The following is a 19,179-nucleotide window of genomic DNA, read 5'->3' as shown; positions in this document are numbered from 1 at the left end:
ACAATATTGTACTTTCAGTTGTACCTTTTATCCAATCACTAACTCCAGTATGGCAATACTTTTATAAACAACCTGTAGGACTCATTATTTGTCCACAACGATAATGCGCTACCGCACCAATCAACTCGAGACAGGTTGCACGAATCCTACTCGCTCAGACATCAAGAATGATAACATCATAAAAAGCTGTGTCACTAAAGATCATTTTTTTAATTTTTCATTGGAAAAGCACTGTAAAATATTAGGAAACAAGTCACTCAGATATTCACTTTAAACATGTTTCCAAAAAGCATTAGTTTTCTCTCAAGCATCAACTTGGCATTTCCTGAATTTCCAGACAATTAACCATAACATTCTTTTTTTTCATTTTGGATAAGAAAGTTCAATTCCCACAAGCGAAAGGTTGTCATTTTGATGAAGCACAGCATTACTGATCACATTTCCAGCATTTCATTTTTTACTAACTGCTGATCTGGTCCCTAAAGATCACGTTTCATTATTCACATTTTTATTAATGTAACCAAGGATAGACTCAGACTTTCATTCACAGTTTTCATCGACATCCTAAACTACAAGAATTGTCTATCATATGACAGGAAATTTCAACACAACTAGATAACTGGAATTATAGACCGAATAGTGATCAACTAATTATCCAATGGATAGCCATACCTATAACATGAACATGAACAATATTTTAAGGTTGAACTACTATTGTGCCACAAATAGATAACATTTTGGTCAAAATTGATACAATAGATATAGATATAATATGTCTAGGCTGAGCCACTACTATGTCATGGATAGCGTGAACACTGCAAAGATTGGCCACAGTATATCATGGGTGGCCCAATATTAGAATAGGGCACTACTAGAATTTTGCAGAATGCCGACAATATGGCAGTAAGGAACTGATTTAAGCCTGGAAAGCCAGAATGACATCAAGAAGGTCCACTATAGGTCAAGGATGGGTCACTACTTCTCCAGACACACCCACAAGGATGCTAGAATGCACACAGCGTTTCAGGGATTGGCCATTACTAAGCTAACAAGTACGATTGTTGCCATAAGCACCTCCAACATGTCATGGATGGGCTGAGGTTAAGTTAAGAATAGCCTTCAAGAATGACCACAACATATCACTGATGGGCATGATCATGACAGGGATTGTCAGAATGTCATCAAGTATTCCCACAATTTCAGGTAGGTATAGTATATTTGGGCAGCATCCGGCAAGAGTGAGCCCACCATTCATTTCTACGCGTGCCACAAACGCACATCTCAAAAACATTCAAACACTCATGTTCATAGCATGCAAACACTCAAGGACATGCACACACACACATGCACGCACACGCACCCACACACTTTTCTTTCTCCTCCCTCCACTAGTGTATCTTCCATTGACTGTTAGTACTGTAATGTGATTCTCCAGTCCTCAAGGGTTCCATGCTGAGGCCTGAAAGCAACCAGAACATCATGTCAGCTGTGGTGCCAGGGAGCAGCTGTCAAGATTAACAGTATCTGCATTAGAAGGAGGGCTACCACTATGGATTCTACCTTCATGTAGTCTTCAAGGGGGGCAATTAGCTGAGCTGAGAGCCCAAATTTAAGCCCATCAGCTTTTCCTATCAATGATGACTTTCTTGTAGATCAGCCGCCACATTGGATAAGGTGTATGGAAAGATGTACGTTTTGGTTTAGCATGGATAATTGTTTTTCAAAGTTATTATCCACTTTAGGTTTATATTTTGGCATTCTAATAATAAACGTCAAAAGCATGGTTTTAGATATTTGTTATCTATATATTTAATTTTAAGCAATCAAGTTTAGATGTTTTGATTTGCAACCTACAGCCTTTCACAACATTGTGGGGAAGTGTGGCTCAATGGTTAGAGCGGCAGACCCTGATGCAGAAGTCTAGCCCGGGACCAGGGTTCAATTCCTGCCTCGGCAGGGTCTTGGGCTCAATTTCCCCGGACCTGATATTTCTCGCCTCGGTGCCTATTCTAATCATGGGTCCCACTCTGCAACTCTGGGCAATAGCTTGCTTAATCTCCACAACGGCCCCAACAGCGCTAGGATGCCTGGCTTCACCTTGGGGGTGCCCAGGAGTGGGCACTTCACATGGAAAAGCCAGGAAGGGTTCCTCAGTGGTATGTGTACAAGCGCCTGAGATACCCCTTCGGGGGCGATTCGGGCGCTATACAAGTACTACTACATTTACATTTACATATGAGTAAAGCTTGCTTCTAACACTTTTTGTAAGACCTGTTCCCTTATTGTACATAGAGCACACTTTTGCTGTTTGAACCTTTAAATAGGTGCACTGTGCGCAAACAGGGTAACTGCACCCTTATACAGAAAAAGCGCTGCCGTTAGGGCAGCCATAAATTTGTGCTGTGCTGGGTGTAGCTCATTCAAGTGTAATACAGAGCGGCAGCTTCAAAGCCACTCCGTGTGTCTTAGTGCAGGCAGCAACCCACCTGCACTTTGAGGTGGGATTAAAGATCCCTTTTCTTATGTGTGCATTGAGTGACTGCAACCATCTGCAAGGGGTTGTCTGGGGGTCTATGGTACACCCTTTCCACCCTCCAGAGGGCTGCCATCAGGGGACGCACTGATAATGTTCCACCTTTTTGTGATGCACTTGCAGTGTACCTCGTGACGGTTTCTTTGCTTTTGATCCTGCATCCATAATATAGATTATGGCATTTGCTGTGGGCCACGCCCTCATGCAAATGATGGAATACCCTCTTGAGATAGCACTGGTGCCAAATGTATTACAGAAGGGTGCACACAAGCGTCTGCGGCCCCTTATGTATTACCAAAGTTCCCTAGGGGCACACACAGTGGGCGCACATGCCCGTTGCACCCCAGAGCAATTTGTGTAATACAGCCCCTGGTGTACTTTCAGTTCACTAATAATAGTGCCTTGCAGCAGTATCGCCATATTGTTAATGGACAGTACCTGTACTTCACCACAGGGCTTCTATACATTAATTGAGCAACCACTGAGGGTAATAATGCAGGCTCCTGCTGTCCTTGCTGCGCAAGGGGCTCCCAACCCTTCAGAGAACCCCAATTATGCCCATGGCCAATGAATATCTGTGATATATGAGAGATTCTGGGGACCTACCCTTCAACCGGCAGTGGGAATCGCATCATTTTGTGTTTTGCTTCTGCCTCTATGGTCATTCTGCCCATATGCATGGAAATAGAGCTCCTGTCAGTTAGTGGAAGGAGTGGTGGAAACAACAGGACCCATCACCCTCAGTATTCCTGAGAACCAGCTCACAAGTTGGGTCTGGAGTAAGTAGGACAGAGTTCCTATTATTTTTAGAGTAGCTCAGAGAGGTAACATTTATTTCAATTTGCTTGTGCCAAGTGCAGATATCCATTTGCACACACTCTAAGCTATTGCATGGTTTTGCAATGTGTAAACCAAAATCAAAGATTAGGGAGTATAGAGGTAGTGCTCCTAAGAGTACTGTGGTGGATGCATCCTCCAGACAAAATTCAAAGAAACAAAAAGAACCACCTCAAAGAGGATTATTGTCTGCCTAGGTATGTAAGGCATACACAATGTTTATTAAAATACCCCTCAGACACCAAAAGGGCCCTTGGTGTCATGCTTCATCATCGGGGTCTTCCCGCCCCGCTGCGGGACGGGGCGTGCTGCGACTTGGCGACTACGCTGGAGCACTGATATTTGTAAGTGCTATGTGAGGTGTATTGTTGTGAGTGAGAAAGGGTCAGTGGTGGATAGAAAAAGTGATGTTAAAAATACCTGGTCTTATTGGTTCAAAAAAACTTTATTTGGCCATAGGCTGGTATTGTTAAAAAGTGTAGTTGGAGAGATCACGCTATTAATGTGCGTTTTCTCCTTTGGGTATCAACATGTTTCGAAGCCAGGGATGCTTCTTCGTCAGGACAAAGTATGATCCCTCAGTCACTCACTATGTTGCTATCAATATGTGAAATTAATATATAAAAGTGATGTTTAAAATACAATACCCAATTGGTACTGGTACAACTTTACTTTCTTTGGTTTTGCAATGTGGCCTTCTGGAGTGGTTTTGACATCCCATATAATAATCTTGTCTTTAAAAAGACCAACAAGGGGCCGTCTTTTGTAGCATTTAATGAGAAGGGAATCCACCCCCAACGTTTGCCCCTTTCATTACTTAGCAATGTGAAAATATGATGCTCTATTGCTTTGATTTTGGTTAAAAACACCATTAGGAAACATACATTAACGTCAAACAATCTAACTATATCTATACACTTTTGTAGATATGTGCTAGTCTCTGTTAATAATTACCAGTAATGTATTTGCATAATTCATTGTATATATATGTCATTCACCTGTATCTACCATGTAAAGCGCTCTGATACCCGCAAGTGTCTTGTTTGCGCTATACAAAACCATCAAAATAAAATAAATAACTCGTTTGTTGAAAACTGTTTTCACTCTGAGTCATTTCTAAGCTCATAGAACCCTTTACCTGTGCAAACATGAAAACAATTTATAAAAAGTAAAATTAAATGAAAAATGTTTTTGCACATTTCTATGCATGAATATGTTTTTTGTAAAGCGCTCCAGCAGTCAGGGGGCAATTTCAGAGCGCTGGTAAAACATAAGAGTTATTTCACAAAGTCACATTTTTATTTATAATGAATAATTCCTTTTGGCTTCATATGTAATCCCTGATAGCACCTTGATGAGTTTAAATATACATCGTAACTTTAGGAATCCACAAGCACTTAAACAATTTCTGCTCTCTGAAAAAAACATAACATGACCAAATTGTTTATATCACAATGTCCTTTTATGAAATGTATGACAGATAATTCCTTTTAACTTCATATGCAATTCTTCATATAGCTTTTATGAATTGAAAATACATATAACTTTAAGAGTGCACGTTCTTAAGCAATCTCTGCATTCCTTAACATGTTTGGTTACATGGCAACTATTTAGGTTGTTTAATATTTCCTAATAAACACATTAATAAATATTTATTAATGCATGCACTATTATTCAAATGAAGCTTCTTCTACTGCGAAAAATAATCATTGCTTAGCACTCACAATCACCAAGGAGAAAACAGGTGTATTTGGATTAGATAGGAATGCCCTACAATGTATAATATGATAACAGATTTACATGCGTATATCCATTACTACTTATCTCAATCTTGGCTTCAAAATAGGTACATTCCCTTTAAGGCTATTAATTTAACTGTGACATCACTTACTGGGACTTCACTTTCTTTACTGTCACACCACGCGTTGCCATTGCATGTTGTGTATGCTAATTAGTCCCCACTTTCTTCTGGGCTTGTTCCCTGTTGTGACGCTGCAATCCGTTCTGTTTTAGCAGTGCAAGCCGGGAAGTAGTCAGGGGTGGGGGCATCTACTGTACATTGGCACCCTTAAAGTTAGTGTTTGTGCTTGCTTAGTATTCCTGCCCTACTAGCTCAGGCATGCACTTTGTTTAAGGTGACCAGACGTCCCCGTTTTCCCAGGACGGTCCCCATTTTTGGAGAGGTGTCCCCGTATCCCGACACTTTTCTCCAAGTGACTCAAATGTCCCCGTTTTCAAACAGTGTCCGGGTTAAACACAGAAATGTCCCTGTTTTTCATTGTTCCGGTTGAGCATGTACACGCATGCTCTCTTTGCACTGGCATTTGGTAGCCTGTGATGTTTTATTGATTTTTGGCAAATATATGCTATAGTCCTTAAAAGTGTAAATGTAATAAGAAGTAGTAATGCTGCTGTGTAAAGGAGAGGGGTGCCAATAAAAGACCTCAGATTATTTGTCTGTAATGCTTCATCTCGGTATGTGGAGGGAGCTGTCATTGTAGTCCCTTTTCTATGTCTATGACAGCTGTCAAATAATCCTACTGTTATGTCGATGGTTACTGCAAACTGTAGCCCTACTTCTATGTCTATGACCTGCCCCCGTTTTTTGTTTTGAGAATCTGGTCACCCTAACTTTGTTGTCACATGAAAAGGATGGGGAGAATGATGTCCAGCCAACACCGTATTATTCAGTGGTGGCCAGAGAAACAAAGACGCTGCCATACTCATAGAAGTTAACAGATGCCCAAGCTGGAATCCCGTCATAAAGCATATGTAGTACCCAGGGCTTTGAGTGGACCGGGTCCTGTCTGTGCTCAGCACCAGCAGTTCTAAAAAGCAGGTGCTGGGACGGGTCCCTATCGTGCTCTCCATTTTTGCCCTCACCCTCAGGGAGAAAAAAGAAATCTTAACTGGGCAGCAGTACTGCCCTTCGCTGCCTTTAAGGTAACTTCAAAGAGACCTGTTATAGTTCTTTCACAGCCTCATCATTTCAAAACTGAATCATTTTCAATATTCTTTACAACAAAGTCATAGTTGTTGCTTATTTATCTTACAAGACTACCATCGGCAAAGCCAATTGTCCTGGCTTGTTGTTGGTATAATGTCACTTGTAATATATATCCGGATGCAATGACAGAAGCAGCAGAGTACCAGTTGGGTGGCACACTATGCTAAACACAGATTTTTAGCTTCTGTGTTTTTAGGAAGCGCCCATAATTACATTGGCACACCCCTTTGAGAGATCCCCCCACCCCCTGTTTTTTCATTCCACTTAAAGCCCTGCTAGTACCCCAAAATAATTCAAGGCAACATTAGATAGAAGAGGGCCACATTCGGAAAGAGTACAGCTGGTTCATTCACCCATTTAAACTCAAATCTACAAAGACTAGTATTGCCATTGGCGTGTCCTGCAGCTTTTGCATGTACACATTTCCCATTCTCTGGCGGAAATGTACACTGGAGGTCACAGTGAGAACAGACACGATTGCATCATATGTGCAGAAGGACGAGATGGTGTTTACACTCCACTGTCTGTGAACTAAACTCTCTCCGGAGTTTTCAGGAAGAACAAAGCAGTTTGTGATCATCTTTTTATACCTAAACTAAAAAGACAATGCTCAACAGAAAACCTCCTTCAATAGAGCTATTGTTTTCAGCAAAGGATCCTTTACAGATGGCAATGTTTGCCGGCCTAGGGATAGAAAAGCAATCCTTTCCTTCAACAACATACAAACAGACACAAAAAGCGGTGTACCTTACGTTTTGTTCCAACTTCCTGGAAACGTACTTTTTAGGTTCTCTGTCTTTTGTTGACCATTTTTGTGTGTAGAGAATGGGAATAATACACAGGTACAAATGAAAACATTGGCTCCTCACTTCTGTTAACAACCTCTGTGTTTCATACAGCAATGATTATTTTAAGCATGGGCCACCCTTGAGGATGCTAGAAGAATACGGTTATGTGTTGATTTAGGAAAGCCTGCATATCCATCTGAAGCATGGCTAGTACAAGTTATATCTTGCTAACTTTCTCTGGTGCTTCTTCATGAATGTATTGCGAGGGCTAAGAATATTTAGACAGGTAAATGTCATTAGAGCTATGGGCCTGATTTAGAGTTCAGGAAATGAGTTTTATCCCATTATGGCAACTGAGTAAAGTACTTGATGAAGTACTCGGTCACCCTAAAGGAGTACCTGCCTGCCAAATTTAGATATGTCCCCTGGCCCAGAGGACATATCTTGCATTAGCAGGAACTGCTTTCATGCTTTGAAAGTTTGGCAGTCACTCTATCAACATGGCACAGCAGTAGAGCAAACATTCAATATATTTTTTATTTTCAAAAACAAAATCCCAAAGCAGGATTTTTTTTTAAAAACAATTACCTCCCTAAACAAGGGAGTTTACTCCCCTGTCGTGGAGCTCATTGAAATATTTTTACTATTTTAAATGGCAGTAAGTGGAAACTTGCCATTTGTTCGCTTACTATAAATAGGGCAAACAGACAAATGGCAAACCTCCAATGGCCCTTATTGCATTGGGCTGTTGTAGGAGTCTTTCTCCATCACAGGCATACTAAAGGTCTGCCTGACTTTAAATGAGGTGATGTAACGTCTGTACATCAGAAAGGATAGTTAATTGTCTTTGCAACAGACTAACCTTTCCCGAGTACTCTAAATTAGGTCCAATGTATTTATATTCATGCAGTTTACAGCAGAGTTTTTATTTGCAAGGATTGCCCTCTTGGTGTAACACAAGAACCATAATGCCATTGTAAAGTAACACCATTTGGGGCCAGTACCACTTTTTCAAGTGTCATCTGAGCCCCGGAGCCCCTGAACCTGCTGCATCAGTGGAAACTACACCCCTGATCAGGACATCAGTTACCTCATGAATTCGTTTGGCAGAAAATGAAGAGCCAATTTGAGCCAGATTACATACACAAAATGTTGTTTAAAAATTCACCATAAGGCCACCACAAACATGATATAAACTAGTTCTTGAAACAGGAAATGTTTGCAGACAGTTACGGCTGGCATGAATTGCGGGGGTTCACGCAGGGACGGGGGGGTGGTCATTAAAAAAAGTTAACTTTTCTTTGCCCACGTTGTGTCTACTCCTCTCCAGGAGCAGGAAGCAGGAAGCCTCTCCCCTCCCCTAAGCCAATCACAACACTGTAATTGCAGCATTGTGATAGGTAGGGACGCCCACCAGCCAGGCGCCTATGGAGAGGCCATTTTATACATGTAGGCTGCATGCAGCCTACATGGAGAAAAGGCAGAGTGTGCATGACTGGTTCAGTCGGCCCCAGAGGGCTTACAACACGGGCAGTGCCATCAGCAGTGGGCAAGCCACTCCTCCCCTGCACTAGGGCAGCCCTGCCCACCTGCCCGCCCCCAATCAAAGACGTCTGTTTACTCACAGTGCGAGAAGCAGAATCATACAATGGGAGTTTTACCATTTTATGTGTCTGCTTTTCGCACTGTGAGAAATCAGTGGGGCGACGCTCCTTCGCCCTAGTGGAGGAGCCTCCCCTCTTTGCAGAATGTTCTCTCAATCTGTTTGGAAACGAAAAGTCCAACATTTATATTCAGGTAAGTGTTTGAATAATATTTATCTATCTCTACTTCAGAGGTATTCTTTGGAGACATGTGCCACCAAAGAATCAATAAGCACATGGAACAGAAAGACATTGCCAGCTGGTCTATTAAGAATATTCTCTCTGAATAATGTAAAGTTAATTTGTTTTATAAGTAAAAGCAATGGTCCCTGGATCCATAAATAAATTCATGATAGTTCAGCTGCACCACTTCATTCAGTCTAGCTGGATAATGGAGAGAGGAGATTCTCTAATGTGCTGCTGCTCTCTTCCTTGTTCTGGAGCACTTTCTGGCTGCCTTGCACCACGTACTACAGTGCGAAGGTGTTTAAGTTGTTCAAAAGGGCAACTTTCCAGTGAAAAATACTATGTTTAGTCTATCTTAAAAACTATTCCCATTTTGTATGTGTTTGTACAGTGCAGCACACACACAACAAGGAGAGCCAATTTTGTTGTACAAAACACTGTCTATAATGTTATTAGACAACTGCTTTGCATCAAAAACCATCAGTGGTTGCTTGGGACTGCCCATACAATACGCAGGGAATGCCCTCTTGATGCAAAGTATTGCAGAGCAACGCAGAGCACACAATGCCACTTTGTGCTGCTGTAAGGCTATGTTCCAGTGCAAAACCAGTTTTGTGCTGGAAAGTAAATCACAAATTTCAACTATGCACTGGTTTGCATCACATTCAGTGAATTTGCACAGTCACAAAATGTTGATATGTTTCACTCAAAGGGGGTCATTATGATGACCGGCGTCACCATAGTGGGGAATGGGACCGCCCGCAATAAGGGCGGGGGTCCCGGGGGTGAGGATGTGCCCACCACAGTGGCGGGCACATCTTGTATTTACAGCATTGTGGCGGGCGGTGCTCTCTGCACCGCCCGCCACAATGCAGAAAATGCTTTTCACCTTTTGCATAATGAAAGCGGCAGGCACCGCGCGGTGCCTGCCGCTTTCATTATGCAAATGCAGGGGGGTACCACAGGTACCCCCCGTGTGCACCCCCTTACTGTACTTCACTCTGGGGGCCCGCCTGCCTTTGCCTCACAGCCCATTGTAATATGGCGGGCGGTGTCTTACAGACACCGCCACCATGTTACAGGTTTTCCGCCCCGGCCGCAAGTTGACCGGGGCGGAAAACAGGCGGGCGGTGTTTTTCACCGCCACCTTCCCCTCCGCCATCCTAATCTGGCGGAGGGGATTTGGGCTTGCGATGTCGGGCGGTTTGCCTCCGCCAGGCCGGCGGTGGCCACCGCCAACCTGGCGGAGGCAAACCGCCCGACATCGTAATGGACCCCAAAGGGTTTTTCTCATGAAAGTTACCTATGGGAGCCTATGGCCTCTCATGTTTGTGGGATTTCTGCGTTTTATGCTAACTGTAGTGCCACATGTCATATATACTATATAAATCCCATGTTTGCTTTTCATATTTATAAACTACAAAAGTTACATTCTTAAACAATATATATATATAAAGATACTTTCAGTCAGCCTTCTTCATCAATTGACTTGTTGCAGTGTCATTCACATGTTGCTTCAATCTACACCAGCATACAGCAAAGGGTAATGGGTATTTCACTTCTGTCATTATTTCCTCTTACTGTGAGAGACAGCACTTAGTGCTTATCACCCAAAAACAACATAGTCCCTTTCAGTACCAGGGACTTGTGGGCCAATATCTCCTTTTTAAAGGACACATTCGTTTTCCTTTTTCAAACATGTATTTATTTATTATATTTTGCTTTAGAAAGATTAGCAGCCCTGCATATCCTGCTAGCCAGAACACACTGCCAGATGCAGGGTGACATTTATCATGGTGGCATTACTAGTTTTGGACATCTGTAAATCACTTTAACACCACTAAAACACTATAGCAAAAATGCTCCCCAGCCATGTGGGCACATGCATGGGCAGCCATCGTCAAATGATTTTTTGGTATCCTTTCCTAGAAATCATTCAAATGAGGCAGGTATTGGCAAAGCCATAGATCAACAGCCAAATCCCACCCTATTGTCTTTGCCAATAATAGGTTTTCCACTGCTTTCTTGTACATCCAAATCTACATTGTAGAATCTACAATCTACAGCAAGTGGTAATTCTTAGAACTCCGCTTTACATATTGCACCCAATTTATAATTTCTGTTGAATTTTATGTTTCCCTTTATGATCTTTCATACATATGTCAGCACTTCCTAATCCGTGTAAGTGCATAAACATGTTTTGTGAGTCATCATGCCCCTGCCCTCCCTGACCTGTGGGTAATAAATAGCAGATTATACTTGTTTAACAAAGGTATTTCTACAAAACCAGGATGCAAAAGGTTACAATTGTGCAATATATTAAAATCACATTGATGTCACCTCCCTGATTATTAGGAGAGCTATTCCCCTGCGTAAAGTAATTGCTTCATGCAATCTGAGAGAGCAATAAAATATGTTTTCCTGTGTTCATTTTGTCCTAGTGTGCTAATAAACTCATGTTAAACCTTTACTAATAAATGTGTGACTATTAGTACATTTATTAGTACATTAGCTCTAAATAAAATGTGTGAAGGGCATGGCCACCATCTTGGTAGCGGTACGGTGCAGCTCCCCCACCTGATCCAGCCAGCCACCGGAAGTGGCGAGCGATATAAGACCTTTACAACACAGTTTTTACATTGCAACATCTTTTACAATGCACCCAATTACATCGCATGACACTATATCGCATTTTTAGAAACTACCTTTACAACGCATTCCATTACATCGCATTATACCTTTACAATGCATACCATAACAACGCATACCATTACATTGCATTTAAGGTAAGTATTGGATAGTATAGGGGAAAAATTACTATTCTAACTCCAGGGGGTGCAAAAGCAGAGTAAGTGTTGGATATTGTAGGGGTAAAAATTACTAATCTAACTCCAGGGGGTGCAACAGTAGGGTAAGTGTTGGATAGTGTAGGGGTAAAAATTACTATTCTAACTCCAGGGGGTGCAACAGTAGGGTAAGTTTTGGATAGTGTAAGGCTACTTTGCGTTGAAATGGCATGTGTTGTAATGGTATGCGTTGTAATGGTATGCGTTGTAATGCCTGCCTTGAAGTCACATGCGATGACGTGTTATGCGATGTAGTGTCATGCGTTGTAATGCCTGTGTTGTAGTGACATGTGTTGTAAAGGATGTTGCGATGTAATGACTGCATTGTAAGTGTAGTGCGATGTAATGGTTGCGGTGTAAAGCATGTTTCCCCAGAAAATTTCATGCAGGTGAAATATAAACAAAGAGGAAAAAAGAAAAATGATTGTAACATCTTACCTGAATAAAGATACCTGAAGATTCTACATGGACCAGTCTACCTTCATTACAACACTATTGAACAATGGTGGGCTTAATGATGAGCCCTGAGGTATGCCCTGCTTAAGGTTGTTAGTTTTAGATGAAAGAGGGGCCATCCATACTGCCTGTCCTCTGTAATGCAAAAAAGAGCAGATCCACTTTCATGCCATACCTCCCACCCCAATATCCAAAAGGCAATGTGAGAGGACGGCATGAGAAACAGTATCAAATAAGAGATCCAATTATATAAAATCGACATTCTGGCCTTGATTAAAGATCGTTAATGGAAACAGCAAAGTTCCTCAATACATTTTCTGTACTGTGCCGGGGTCAAAACTCTCACTGTGAGGGGTGGAACAGATTGTATTGCTCCAAATACTCAGAAAGCTGAGAGCTGACAATTATTTCCAGAATTTAGGAGCCACCGGCAACAAAGAAATAGGTTGAAGTTAGACAACACCAATAGCGGCCTATGGAGGGATGTCCGCGGGGCGGTGGGGTGGGGAAGGGACAAGGTGGGGGGTAGTAAACTACGGAATACGGGCTAACAGAGGTAAGTAAACAAATAAACAAATAAAACAAATTTCATTGCGCGCGCTGCATCGCCAAATGCAACAAAATTTGTTTTATTTATTTATTTGTTTACTTACCTCCGTTCGGCCCTATTCCGTAGTTTACTACCCCCCACCCTGCCCCTCCCCGCCCCACCCCACCGCCCCGCGGAACTCCCTCCATGGGCGGCTACTGGACAACACTGTCCTGTTGACAGATGGTTCTTTTAAGAGTGGGACCTCCTGTGTCTGTTTCCAAATAGAAGGAACCTGCCCTGTCTGCAAAGAGATATTAAAAAGTTTGACGTACACAGGATTAATAATGTCCACCACCTGTGCAAAGATAAAAAATGGGCAGGGATCCACTGGAGTACCTGATCTGCAGCTTAAGATTGCTGTTTGTTACTCCTCTAGATTAATTAACCTAAATTGAGATAGTTCACAGCCATGTGGCAGAGTCTGTTCCATCATTGGTGCCAGACCTGCAGCTGAGGTAAACTGAGAATGGAGATTCAGCTGGCTTTTTACGATTTGTTTCCTCACAAAAGTCCCTTAGCTTAGTGCACAGATCTGAACAGGCTCTGGTAGCGGGAGAAGCTACTTTCAAGTGTGGAAAGTTCGAAACTATCTCAAATACTTTTCGTGGCTTATTATCAACCTTCGACACTTTAATGGTGTAATTACTTCTCTGTGCTCGTTTTCTGGCCATATGAAACTTTCCAGCTTTTTGCAATGTTTTTTCTTCTGGGTAAGCATGGAAGAAAATCACAGCGAATAGGCACTTGCCTTTGGTTGGTGTGGATTTTCATTGAGGCAAGCTGATCTGCCCCAGCCTGCACCCATTTGTTAACTTCTCAAGTATCTTTTTTGCTCCCTCGCCAAACTAGGCAAGGTAGCGCTGAGAACATTAGTTAACTCTAAGGTCCCAATGTTCCTTACCATGATCCAGCCTATAGAGTCAGGAGAATGGAACCAAATTAATGATCTCACCACGTGATCTCAAAAGGATTCATAGCTGCTAATATAGCATAGGAAAAGTTCAAATCTATTGAAGGCCCTGTTAAATGAGTCAGGCCTGTTCAGCCCAGAGACAAGTAGAAAAAAGCTAAAATCTTTACCAGCTATCTGGCTGGGCGAACATCCACATGCAAGTTAAAATCTCCTGATAGCATAACATTAGTGCATTGCAGAATTTTATGAGCCAATGGCTCATCCAGAGCATAAACAAACTCACTAGCATATCCCGGAGGTCAATAGATTAAGGCTCTGGAAAAGGAAGACTGATGTGAAAAGGAGCTGCAGAAGCCAAGTGCTACCACTCCTTTATAATTCTCAAATGAAAAGGTGGCACAATTGCTAGCTCACCTCCTCTTTTGCCTTTCCTGTCTAGATGTATGCAAGCGTAATTCTTTGGAAAGGCCAACTGCATATATGGGGTTGAATCTTCACCCATTTTATTTATTTATTTATTTTTGCGTTTTTATATAGCGCGGATAGGTGTCAGAGCGCTTCACAATGGGAACAGAACTGATACATGAGAACATTACAAGTGAGCAAAATACAAAAGCAAACGCTGCATTAAATGAAGCAAAAAAGACAATCGTGAGCCAACAAAATACAAGAGGTAGCAAACCGTGCGTTACAAAAGTGACAAACGTGAACCAACAAAATAAAAGAGGTAGCAAACGGTGCATTATAGGAGGAAAAAGTGACGTGTGCAGGTTACAAAAGCGTACAAAGTAAACAAAGAGGTGTAATACTGCAATATATGAAGGGCACTCAAGCATAAGAACAAACATTACGTAGGCCATGGTGGCACTTGTGCAGGTATCGAAAATAAACAAATGTAAGAGGTAGAAAACAGTGTGTTACACGGGAAAGTGACGGGTACATGTTACACACGAGTACCAAACACAGGAAGAAAGATAATACTGCAATAAATGGCAGACTCTCAAACCACAAGAACACACTGGGAAGACACTTCCATAGTCAAGTACAGTAGATTTTTTCTATAGTGGAAGGGCTTCCTTCAGATAATAGAGAGGGCAAGGATTACATTTGGAAGTGTCTTTGAAGGAGGAGAACTTTGAGGTTAGTTTTGAAAGCCTGGGAGGAGGTGGAGGTCCGGATCTGCGGTGGAAGGGAGTTCCAGATTCTCACCGCATTGCCTGAAAAGGATTGTGCCATCGTTCTTTCCTTCTTGAAAGTGGGAGGTTCAGCAGGAGATTTTCCGCATTACGTGATGGTCTAGAGCCTCCAGAGAGTTTCAGTTTATTCGCCAGGTAGCGCGGAGAGGAGGAGTGCAAGGCTTTGTGGGTGATACAAGCAGTCTTGTAGATGGCTCTAGCCTTGATTGGAAGCCAGCGGAGGGTGGATAACATTGGTGTGATGTGGTCGCTTCTTTTGACCCCGTAAATGAAACGAGCTGCTGAATGGAAGACCGGTTTAAGGGGGGACAGGTGGCATTTGGGGAGTCCAGTAAGAAGAGAATTGCAGTAGTCAAGTCTGGAGAGGACCAGCGATTGCACCAGGGTTATAAGGTCCTGCTCCGGGAAGAAGCAACGGATTCCCCAAAGAAGGCGCAGATGGTAACGAGCAGACTTTGCAATGGAATTGATGTGGGGGGTTAGATTGAGTTTTTTGTCGAGGATGACACCCAGGGATTTTGCGCTGTCAGCAATGATGGGTTTAGTGTTCATTAGATTCAGCTGATCCATCCAAGATTGCACCGGGGAGGAGAGATTGAAGAGGAGAAAAGGAGGAATTCGGTTTTGGAGGGGTTCAGAATCAGTTGATGAGTAAACATCCAGTTATGAATGGAGTTGAGAGTAGAGCTTAGGATCGAGAGATCGTGAGTAGAGGCAACCTTGAGGTAGATTTGAGTATCGTCAGCATAGAGATGATAGTGGATCCCGGATTTACTTAGGAGATTTCCTAATGGTTCTAAATAGAGGTTGAACAATGTGGGTGCAAGTATAGAGCCTTGAGGAACACCTTGACCTACCGCCACAGGAGATGAAAGACTGTTCGCTATTTTGATCATTTGTGATCTATCAGAGAGGAAGGAGGCAAACCATTTAAGCACAGTGCCCTCCATGCCCATTCTCTGTTTAAGAATGTTGAGGAGGGTGTTGTGATTGACAGTGTCAAAGGCTGCAGAAAGGTCAAGGAGAATTAGAAGACAGGACCCCCCCGAGTCAAGGATCCTCAGAGCGTCATCAACCACTTGCAGTGGGGCTGTTTCAGTGCTGCAGTTTTGAATGAAGCCAGACTGGAAATTGTCAAGAAGATCATTGTCCTTGATATGACGAGAGAGTTGTTTTGCTACACATCTTTCTGTAACCTTCGCAAGAAAGGGTAAGTTAGTGATGGGGCGGAAGTTGTTGAGGTCAGACGCATCTGCAGTTGGTTTTTTAAGAAGCGGGGTGACCTGCCCAGTTTTGAAGGAGACAGGAAGGGAGCCTTGATAGAGGGAGAGGTTGACCAGAGTGGTCCAGTAGGAGAGGGAAAGGGTATAAAAGTCAATGGCAATGGCACTGGGGATGGGGTCCAGATGATGGTTGGAGGGCTTTGTTTCGCGGATGCATTTGAGAAGGGCATCTTCAGATATGGGGTCAAAGTTTTGCCAAATGGCTAAGGACTTGCACTCCTCTGGATGGGTAGGATGAGCGACCTGATCCACAAGAGATTTCACTTTTTCGTCGAAGAATAAAGCGAAATCCGCTGCTCTCTTTGCAGAGCCCTCCAACTTGGAGGAAGGGGGAGAGCGGTCAGGACTCTTGATGAGATCGAATAGTTTTTTGGGTCTATTTTTGGCTGAGTCAAGGAGGGTTTTGAAGTGCGCCGCTTTCCCAAGGAAGATGTGTTTGTGGTACTTGGATCTTGCGGAGCGAAGCGTGGACAAGTTATCGGTGGAGGGCACTTGCCTCCATTGTTTCTCCAGGAATCTTAGCTGCTTCCTTTCTTCATAGAGGGATTTGTTGAACCAAGGTGCTGAGGGGGTGGGCCTTAACCTTTTGCTTTTGAGTGGAGCGACGTTGTTGATTTCATCTTCAAGAACTGTGAGACATTGGGAGGTGAGATCGTCAACATCTAGGTTCGGGTCTAGCCTTGGAAGTGATAACAAAGCTGGTTCACAGAGGGGACCGACATCAATATTTTTAACATCACGGAACCAGGAGATAGCCCTCTTGTGTTGGCCAAGTGTAATAGCGTGTGATAGTTGAATAGAGAATGGGATGAGGAGGTGGTCAGACCTGTCTACGTGAATAGGGGTAGAGATGGAAAGCATGCCTGCTTTAGAAATAACAAGGTCCAGGATTGAGCCCTTAGAGTGTGTTGATTCTGTGCAGTGTTGGATGAGATCGTTAACAGAGAGGAAGGTGGCCAGGGAGTTTGCGGAAGAGTCTTGCGGTGAGCCCCAGTGGAGATTGAAGTCACCCACGAAAGTCTGATTGTCACTTTGCGAGTATTGGTCACTGATGAAGTCAGTGAGTTCCTCCAAAAACGCAGGGCCGCTACGAGGCGGACGGTAAATGACATGGAAACTAAGGGGTGAACGGTGATGCACTTGTAACTCAAAAGAAAGGCATTCAAAGGTGAGGAAGGAGCTGATAGGAGAGGACTTAAGTTGAAGGGAGTTTCTAAAGATGACTGCAACACCTCCCCCCGTGTTTTCAGTTCTGTCATTCCTAAGTATAGAATAGCCTGTAGGTAATAGGAGATGAAACATAGAATGCGAGGTATCTTTGAACCAGGTCTCTCTGAGGAAGAGCATGTCAATATTGTGGTGGGTGATGGTATCTGAGATTTCAAGTTTGTGTTTTACTGCAGATCTGCAGTTGTGGAGCAGACAACGCAGCTCTGTCAGGACTGTTTTGGTGACGGGGGCACTTGGGCTCTGAAGGGTGATCGGGATGTTGTGCTTATGTGGGGGTGCTCGGGAGGGTTTAGGTGGTTGCTTGGTTCTGACAGAGGAGATGGTTAGAATAGTGTAGATAGTAGGGTTGCTATGGTATGCAGGTTGAGGAAGGGCGGCGTTCAAAGGCTTGTACGAATTAACAGAGTTTGCTGACGACTGATTGAGCTTGGCTAAATTGAGGTGAGGGGGCGAGGTGCATCTCGTAGGAAGTTGGGAAGGAGAGGGGGTGCACGGAAAGGTGGAAATCTTAGCAGTGAAATTGCATCTGTAAGCTGGGAGATGTAGGTGATAAGGGAACCTAGCTTATTTTCCAGCGAGAGTAATGCAGAGCACGGAAGCTTGGGTGGATCGATGGACACAGGTGGGGGTGGAATTGGTGGTGGAAGGCAGGGAGAGGTGGGGGGATAGGAGGTGAGTAGGGGTGTAAGGTTCAAAAGTGGGGAAAGGTGGAGGTTAAGAGCGGGAGTTAACAAATCGGAGGTATGGGGAGAGTTGCCTTTGTTGGTGTTGCAAGAAGGAGAGGAATTAGGGATAACTTTAGGGGGAGAAGGGTGCGGAACACAGCGGAAGGGAAGAAGGAGAGGGGAGGGCTGTGTGGAGTCATGGGAATGAAGGAGGTTTGGGAGGAAAAGAGGTGAGGTAGTTGTGGAGGGCATGTGAGGTAGGAGAGGAGGCAGTGAGGGAACGGGCAACTGGCAGAGTGGGGGGGGTTGAGAGAAAGGGAAGTTGGGGAAAGGAAGTGGTACTGTTGGACCCGAGGGAGTGAAATGGACAGGGTTACCAGGGGGGAAAGGGAGTAGCATAGCATTGCTGGAGGAGTGGGAGGGAGGAGAGAGATGCAGTGGGATTGAGGCAAAATCCGAGTGAATAACGAGGGGAGGGGGAGGTGGACAGGAAGTATGGAAGAAGGGATAAGGGGAGCGTAGGGATAGTTCACTGGGGGAGAAGGTTGGAGGAGAGGTGGACTAAAAACGGGGGTGACTGGATGGAAAATGGGGGGGAGAAGAGATTGGAGTACCTGGATGATGCAGATTGGACGAGGAGCGCATTAGCTAGCGGTGAGGCTGGAGTGAAGTGGGAGGGGGCATATTGTGAGGGGGAGGAATAGGAGAGGAGGTCACAGGGGAGGGGGCAGGAGGAGGGCCGACCTGTGATTCTTGAGAGTGCAGCCAATTGGAGTGTAGGGGCGTCAAGGGAGGAGAGAGGGAGTAATGGGTGGAGCTAGAAGGAGAGTCGGGTGAAAACCCGGTCGCAGCGGAGGGGAGTAGAGAGGGGAAGAGGTTGTCAAAGAGCGAGAAACAGGTGTCATTGCCTTGGATCATGACAGTACCGTTGTTATAGAGTGAGATAGTGAGGTAACCGTTGAAACGTGTGGAGGGGGAGATTTTTAGCTGTTTCCCATGAGGGA

Source organism: Lissotriton helveticus, chromosome 6 (genome assembly GCF_964261635.1).
Source record: "Lissotriton helveticus chromosome 6, aLisHel1.1, whole genome shotgun sequence".
NCBI lineage: Eukaryota > Metazoa > Chordata > Amphibia > Caudata > Salamandridae > Lissotriton > Lissotriton helveticus.
Note: the sequence above shows the minus strand (reverse complement) of the source record.